Raw genomic sequence first — 8,721 nt, 5'->3', positions numbered from 1 at the left:
GGTATTGTTGTATTGTGTCTTGGGTGTTTTTGGTGTTGGGAGGGGCAGGTTTGGCCTGCAAATTGTGTCGTGTTTTGATGTTTGTGTGTGAGAGCTTCTGGTGTGGGTGGGGATTGGTCTGTGTGGTATGTGGTTGTGAGTGAGGTGTGTGGTTCAAGAGAGTGGTCTTGGCTCTTTTTTTGTGTCTGTGATGGTGTCTGTGGTGTGGAAGGAGGTTTGGCGTGTCAGGTGTGTGTACTATTTTGCTATGGTGTGGTGGATGTTTAGTCCTGTGTGTGGGTTTTAGAGTGTTATTTCAGGTGTAGGCCAGGGGTGTGGTTTGTGGAGTTTGGGTGTGGCTAGGCTCTGTGTGTGTGTCTTGAGTTGGTGTGGTTTTAAGATGGGTGTTTTTTGGTTGTGTTGGTTCAGATTTGTGGTTCTGTGCTCGGACAGATGCGTTTGTTTTGAAGTTCTGACTGTGTGCTGTGTGGTCTTTTGGGGGGAGTGCATCTCGCTGTGTAGGTGGTGTTGGGTGGGGATGCATATAGCTTTTGTGAGTGTTGCCTGTATTAGGGCCACTGCAGTTGTGCTGTGCTGTGCTGTGCTGTGCCAGATCTCATCCTCCTGGTGTGTGTGGGCTGTGTGGGGGGTGAGGGTCTGCTTGGTTTGAGTGCTTGTGTTGACGTTACTATGCAGTATGACTGGGTGTCCCGGACATGTGGTGTTTTGTGTCTGTTGTGTGTTTCTGATGGGCCTCTGTCAGTGTGGGGCAAGCTCTCTGCTTTGTGGTTGTGGGTGGTGTGTTGTTGGGGTGTGGGTGTTGTGTGTGTGGTGTGCTGCATGGTTGAATGAGTATGTGGGGTGTGTGGTTGTGTGATATCTGCACCTTGTGTCTGTGACTATGTTGTGTGGCCTGTGTGGTTTTGTGTTCAGTGTGGTGATTGGGTTCTGTAGCTGTGAGGGTACAGTGTGCTGTATGGGTGTGTTTGACCTGTGTGTGTGTGTGTGTGTGTGTGTATGTGTTGTGGTAAAGTGTTTTGTTGGTGTGTTGGTATGGAAGTGCGTGAGGTGTTATCTGGGCTTTGACGTTGTGTGAGGTGTGTGGATGTGAGTTGTGTCACCCAGTCTGTTGGGTTGTTGCTGTCTTGTGTGTGTTGTGAGGATGGGAATGTTTTTGTCTTGTTTGGTTATGTGGGTTGTGTCTCCAGGTGCAGGGATGTTGGTGGTTTTCTTCAGCGGTGTGTGTGTGTGTGTGTGTGTGTGTGTGTGTGTGTGTGTGTGTTGTTTTTGCATGTGGTTTGTGCAGGTTGGAGGTGGTTGTATTGGTCTTTGTAAGGTTGGATTAGTGTGTGGTTTGGGTTGGGGTATGTGTATGTTTGTATGAGCACGCATGGAGTAGGTGGTGTGTGTTTGGCAGGATTCAGAGGAGTTTGGCAGCTGTGAGGGCATGCTTCCTGTGACAGGGTTGGCTGTGAGCATGTGTGTTGTGTGTGTAAATCATGGGGGTGTGAGGGGTTTGTTCATGTATGAGTGTGTGGCATGTGGGTGTGTGTTCCTGAGGGTAAGAAATTGTGGAATGTGTTTTTTTTTATTGGGGGGTGATGGTGGATGACCGTGCATGTATATGTGGTGTTTGCCTCAGGAGGTACTTGATAGTGATGATCATTGTGGATTGGGATGCGCATTTTGAGTGCATGGGTGGGTGATATAGGTGGTGTTGTGTGGGGTGTATTGTAATGGGTTGTGTGATGGTGTTTGTTTTCATGTGTGTGCTTCATGGATTGGAGATTTCTCTGGCTGGGTTCAAGGTGGTGGTTGTATCAGTGGTGTGCTCGGTGGGGGTATGTGTGTCTTGTACAGTGGTGAGTGTGAGTTGGGTGTGGCTGGGGTTCTGTGGGGAGAGGGGATTTTATTGTGCTGTATGTTGTGTTTGGCAAGGATTTCCTGGGGCCTTGGTGCCACATGGAGGGGTTGTGGGTGTTGGGTGGCCTGTGTTTTTCCATGAATTTAGTGTGGTGGGGTGTAGGGTGTTGTGTGGGTGTTGTGTCATGTATCGGTGTGGGTATTGTGTCATGTATGGGTGTGTGTTCCATGTCTGTGTGTTGTGTTGCTCTGTGTATTGTGTTAGAGAAGTAGATGTGTGTTTTTGAGGGTTTTGCATGTTTGGGTTTTCTGGTGCTGCTTCTGTGTTGTGATGGATGTTGAAAGTGTGTGAGTGTGGTGTGTATTGGGTAGGGGTTAATGGGTGCTGTATGTTCAGTTGCTGTGCCTTAATGTTGGTGTTTGTTTTGTGTGGTAGTTTTGTGAGCATGTATTTGGTCTGTGGGGATGGGAGACATGTCTTTTGTGTGGTTATGTGGGGTGTGTAGTGTGCCCTGAATTTCAGTGTATGTGGTGTGTGTGCCTGCATGTGTGTGTGTTTGTGTTGTGGCATCTGTTGAGCAGAGGTGTTGCTTTGTTGCACTTGGTGGGATTTGGTGTTGTGTGGTGTGGGGTTTTTTAGTTTTGGGAGTGTGAGTGTAGGTCTGCCTACAAGGGGTGTTTGAGGGGTATGCTTTGTGGTTGTTTGTGTGGTGGTGGTGTGGCTGTAGCCTGTGTGATATGTTGGTTTCCTGGGTGTTTTCTGCTCTTTGTAGAGTATATGTGTGCTGTGAGGTTGTGTGTGGTCTGTGGGTTTGGGGGTTGAGGGTTTGCCTGCATGGAATATTTGGTAGAGTTGTGTGTTGATGTGTTTGATGGGGTGCTGTGGGTGATGATGCTGTGTGTAGGATGTGTTTGGGTGTGTTCCATTTGTAAAATGGATGTGAGGGTTTCTTTTGTGGTCCATAAGTTTCCTTTTGTTGGAAAGGTGTCTGTGTTTGGGATGTGGTATGGGGTGTGTGAGCATGGTTGGATATGTGAGCATTCTATGGAGTTTGCTGTGTGTTTTTGGGTTTTCAGCGGATGGTGTGTGTTGTGGAGTTGTATGTGGGGTGTGCTTGGGAGAGTTTTGTGTGTAGTATGGCCCTGGGTGTGGGTGGTGTGCATGTGTATGTGTGGTGTGGTTATGTGTGGTGTGTCATTGGAGGTTGCTGTGTTTGGGTGTGAGTGTATGGTGTGTATTTTTTGTGGTTGCATGTGGTGTGGCTTGTGGGTTGTGTGTATGAGTGGCATATTGTCAGCCTTGTGCTAGTTTTTAATTGTTGTGTGAAGTGTGTGTTGCTGTTGTAGGGGGCTATGTTGTGACTGAATGGTGTTTGTGTTGTGTTTCTGGGTGGGATATACTATTCCATCATCACTTTGTGATGGGGTGTTCATTGGTGTGAGGCTGTGTGTGGGTGTTGTATGTTGTGTTGTTGTGTGTGCAATGTCTCTGTGTTTTGATATTCTGCAGTGTGTGTTAGGGAATGGGATGTGTGTTTTGTTGATAGTTTTGCAGGTTTGGGTTGTTTGTGGCCACTGCTGTGTGTTGTGATGGATGTTGAAGGGTTGTGATTCTGTTGTTTATTGGGTAGATGTTAAGGTGTGCAGTATGGTTGGTTGCTGTGACTTCCTGTTGTTTTGTTATGTCAATGTGTTGTGAGTATGTGTTGGGTCTGTGGTGTTGGGAGTCATAAGTTGTGAGTGATGAGGTTTTTGTAATGTGCACTGCATTTCACAGTATGTGTTGTGTATGCCTTCATGTGTGTGTGTTTTCTGTGCTGTTACATCTGTTAAGCAGAGGTGTTGCTTTTTTGTGTTATGCAGGAATGTTTGTTGGTGTGGTGGAGTATTTAGGGTATATGTGTCAGATCTGAATACAAGGGCTATTTGAGGTGTGTGCTATGTGGTGATGTGTTTGGTGGTGGTGTGGCCATGGCCTGTGTGGTGTGTTGGTTCCAATGGAGAGTTTGTGGTTGATTGAGAACATGTTTGTGCTGTGAGGCTGTGTGTGGTCTGTGGTATGGGGGGTGGAGTGTTTTGCCTGTGTGGTTGTTGGGGTTTGTGGTGTGTTGGTGCATGCAGTGGGGGTCTGTGGGTTGTGACACTGTGATTGTGATGTATTTTGTGTATGTTTGGCTGTTGAGTGGGCTGTGTGTTTTCAGCTGTGTGTTATGGGCCTTTTGTTTGAAATGTGCCTCTGGGTGGGGTGTGTGGTGGGATGTTGAGTGTGTGGGGTAGGTGTGGCGGTGTGGCTGTGTGAGGGTGGTGTGCTATGTGCTGGGTGTCTTTGGAGTTTCTGAGGTGGGTATGTGTCATGAGGTTTGTGTGGGTTGTGCTTGTGAGAGTTTTGTTTGTGGTATGCCCCTGGTGTGGGTTGTTCTTTTGTGCATGTGGTGTGGTTGTTTGTGTGGTGTGTTGTGTGTAGGTTACTGTGTTTTGGTGTGAGTGTAGGATGTGTATTTTGTGTTGTTGCATATGGTGTGTGGGTTGTGTGGTGTGTGGATGAGTGTGTGTGTCTGGTGCAGTGCGGTTGGTGTTGGGTAGTGTTGTGTGGGGTTGGTGTGGACTGGTGTCTCAATGATCTCAGAAGCCATGCTGTGTAGCTTCCTTGTGAGTGTGTGAATACACTATTTGTGTGTGGTGAGTTTGCATATTCTCTGTGCTGTTTGGTGGGGAGGGTTGTGTAGGTAGTGTTTTGTGTGTTTGTATGTTGTGAGTGAGATGATGTTTTTGTGTGTTCATTGTCCTTTTTTTGGGTGTTGAAATTTGTGAGGTGTGCTTGTGTGGTGCATGGTTGTGAGGCCAATAATTTGGGTTCATGCTTTGTGGTGTTTGTTTTGAGGTGTCCTTGGTGTGTTGTGTAGTTTTGGATGGATGTCTTCCTCTTGGGCCTCAGGTGCAGTTGTGTGCCTGTGCTGTGTGAATATGTGAGAATTGTGTGCTCTGCAGTTGTGTGTTTATGTGGGTATGTGTGTGTTGGGTGGCTGTGGGTTTCTCTGTGAGTATTTCATGTGTATGGTGTTGAAAGGAGGGTGTAGTGGGTTAGGTGCTTTTGGTTTGGTTGGGTGTTGTGGGGTTGTGTCTTGTGGTGTTTTGGGTGTTGGGAGTGGGATGACTTGCCTGTAAAATCGTGTGGTGCTTTCTTATGTGTGTGAGAGAGTCCTGTGTGTATGGGGTGTGGTCAGGGTGGTGCATGGTTGTGAGTGTGCTGTGTGGTTCAGGGGAGGTGTGGTGGCTGGTTTCTTGGTATCGCTGGTTGTGGGTGTGGTGTAGAAAGAGGGTTGGAATGTCAGGTGTGTTTTCTGTGTTCTTTTGGGGTGGTTGATTGTGAGGATATTGTGTGTGTCTTGTAGAGTGTGGTTGTGGGTGCCTGCTTGGTGTGGGGTTATGTGGAGTGTGGTGGTGGTTAAGCTGTGTGTGTGTTGTGTGGTGGTGGGTTTAAGGTGTGTGTACTGTTCTGTTTGTTCTGATGTGTGGTTCAGTGCTGGGAGGAGTGTGTGTTGTATCAATGTGAATGGGTGCTGTGTGGTCTGTATGGGTGAGGGCATAAGGTGTATAAGTAGTGTTGTGTTGTGGTGTTGGTCAGGGCTGTGGGTATGTGTGCAGGTGGTATGGCATGGGAGTTTGTGTGGTGAGGGTTTGTATGGGATGTGTGGTTGTGTTGTTAACACTGTGCGGTGTGACTTTGGGTGTAAAGGGCCATGTGGTTGTACACATGCTGTGTTTTGTATCTGGTGTATGGTGCTGATGTGCTTCTGTCTCTATGTGTTGAGATCTGTGCATGGCAGTAGTGTGTGTTGTGTTTTGCTGGGTATAGTGTGTGTGTGGTGTGCTTCATTGTTGGGAGTGTGTCTGTGGTGTGTGGTTGTGTGATATCTGTGCTGTGTGTCTGTGAGTGGGTGGTGTGCCTTGTGAGGTAGTGCATTTTAAGTGCCTTGTGGGTTCTGCAGCTGTGAGGGTGCTGTGGGGTGTGTGAGTGTCATTGACCTGTGCATCTGTATGTTGTGGGTAAATCATTGTGTTGTAGAGTTGGTGTGGAAGTGAGCTTGAGGTGTTCTCTGTGCTTGGTGGTTGTGTGACATGTGTGGTTGGGGGTCTGTGGTTGAAAGATCTTGGAGGGTTGTTGCTGTCGTGTGTGTGTTACGATGATGGGAGGGGTTTTGTGTGGTCTAGAGAGGAGAGGGTTGTCTTCAGGTGCAGTGTGGCTGTGTGTTTTCTGTGAAGTGTGTATGTGTGCGTGTGTGCTGTGGTTGCATGTGGTTTGTGCAGAATGGTTGTGTGTGTGTTGTGCTTTGTGAGGTTGGATTGGTGTGGGGTGTATGTTGGGTGATGTGCATGTGAGACAGGTGGTAGGTGTATGTGTGTGGTAGGTGGTGTATCTTTAGGAGGGTTCAGTGGAGTTGTGGGGCTTGTTGCCTGGATAGGTTGGATGTGAAAGTGTGTGCTGTGTGTGCAAAGCCTGTGGGTGGTCAGGGTTTTATGCATGTGTGAGTGTGTGGCATGTCTGTGTGTTTTTGAGTATAAGAGGTTGTGTGGTGTGTGGTTGTTTTGGGGGTGTGCTGGGGGATGAATGTGTGTTTATATGGGGTGTGTGGTCCAGAGGTGCCTGGAAGTGAACATGATGTGTGGATTGGCCTTGGAGTTTTGAGTGCATGGATGCCTTAGGTGGGTTTTGTTGTGTGATGTGTGTTTTGTGCTGTGATGGGTTATGTGATTGTGGGAAATTTCGTTTGTGCTTGGTGTATGGATGATTTGTCTGGTGGGTGTCAGGGTCATGGTTGCATCTGGAGTGTGTCTTTTGCCGTGGTGAGTCTGAGTTGGGGGTTGCCAGGGGTCTGGGGTTAGAGGGGCTTGATTGGGTTGTATTTTGTGTTTGGCAAGGTATGTCCAGTGCTTTGGTGCCATTGTGGATTGGTTGTGTGTGTTTGGTGGAATGTGTTTTTCTATCGAGGTTTTGTGGTGTGGTGTGGTACGTGGTTGTGTGTGGGTATGGTGTCGTGTGTGGGTGGGTATGCAGCATCTGTGTTTTGGGATGGGTGTGTGTTGTTGTGGGTCAGGCATGCTTGGTGTGTGTTTAGGTGTTGTCTGTGTTGTGATGGATGTTGAAGGGTTGTGAGGGTTGTGTGTATTGTATAGGTGTTGAGTTGTGCTGTGTAGTCAGTTACTGTGACTTCCTGTGGTTGTGTGGCTTGTTGGTAAGGATATGTTTTGTCTGTGGGATTGGGAGGCATGTTGTGTGGCTGGTTTGTGTGTAGTGTGCCCTACTTTTCCTGGTGTGGTGTGTGTGTGTGTGTGTGTGTGTGTTGGGTGCTGTTAAGTCAGTTGTGTGGATGCGCTGCCTTTCTGTGCTTCACATGTTTGGGTGTTGTGTGGTGTGGGGTGGAGTAGGGTTGATAGCCTGGGTGTGGGTTGTGCATATAAGGTGTGTTTTAGGGGTGTGCTGTATGATGGTGTGTTTGGTGGTGGTGTGGCTGTGGCCTGTGTGGTGTGTTGGTTCCCATGGAGGGTTTGTGATCTGTTGAGAAGTTGTGTGTGCTGTAAGGTTGTGTGTGGTCTCTGGTGTGGGTGGTGGAGTGTTTTGCCTTTGTGGTGTGTTGGGGGTGTATTGGTGTTGCTGGGTGAAGTGGGGGGCTATGGGTAGCGATGCTGTCAATGTGATGTGTTTTGTTTGTGTTTGACTGTTGGGTGGCTATGTGTTTTCAGTTGTGCGTGATGAGCCTTTTGCTGGAAATGTGCTCTGGGAGGGGTATATGATTGAGTGTTGAGTGTGTGGGATGGGTGTGGCTCTGTGAGGGTGGTTTGTCATGTGCTGGGTGTTTTTGGGATTTTTGAGGTGGGTGTGCGTCATGGAGTTTGTGTGGGTTGTGCTTGTGAGAGGTGTGTGTGTGTGGTGTGCACCTGTGTGTGGGTTGTGCATATGTGTGGTGTGGTTGTTTGCGTGTTGTGTTTTGAGGAGGTCGCTGTGTTTGGGTGTAAGTGTAGGCTGTGTAGGTTGTGTGGTTGCGTATGGTGTGTGGGTTGTGTGGTGTGTGGATGAGTGTGTGTGTTGTGTGCAGTGCGGTAGGTGCTGGGTATTGTTTTGCATAGTGTGCACTGGATGGTGGTGCAAAGACCTTAAGCCATTAGTGGGGTCTGAGGCCTAGGCAGGAAGCACCTCTGAGGACCCCATCCCCTCTACGACCTCTGATCAAGACCAATCATAATCAAAGCAGTGGGCATCATCTTCCTCTGCCTGGCCCCTCAGCCTCTTGGTCTAGGGCCAAGCTGCAGGTGCCCTCTTGCACACTTTGGCCTATCTCTCTCTCCAGGGTAACCTGAAGTGGCCTCTGGGAAATCAGGGTCCAGGTTATCATCACCTCAAGGTAACAGCCCAGGATTTTGGATTACATCTGGAAAAGCGTGCTGGGCTTGGCCGACAGAAGCTCACATGCCTGGAGGCCACAATCCCTGCCTTTCCGGACCCTTGGCCCCCACCCTGGACTGTGTACATGACACACACATGCGGGTGCATGCAGACACCACCCCAACACACACACACACATACACAAACACACTCACACACAAACCCAAGGCTCCAGGCCCACAGCCTCACCCCCCCTGAGGGTGGCTCAGGTGAAGGGGCAAGGGCTGCCTCGGAACACACAGCCATATCCCATCCCAGAAGGCGTCACTGGGACAGGGGCAGAGCCCGTGGAGTCTATGGGAGCAGTGCTGAGCCTGCACGTGGCACTCAGAGGCCCCTGTAGTGATCAGAAGGGTTCAGGAAGTCAGCCCTCCCCATGTGGCTGTAGACAGCATGGGAGGCACAGGACCCCAAGCATCTCCCAGGCACGAGCATGT

Source organism: Sus scrofa, chromosome Y, assembly GCF_054392235.1.
Source record: "Sus scrofa isolate SSC_HxYL_T2T_F1_AM1 chromosome Y, Sscrofa_HxYL_maternal_Yorkshire_Landrace_v2.0, whole genome shotgun sequence".
Classification (NCBI taxonomy): domain Eukaryota; kingdom Metazoa; phylum Chordata; class Mammalia; order Artiodactyla; family Suidae; genus Sus; species Sus scrofa.
This window is presented reverse-complemented; position numbering follows the sequence as displayed.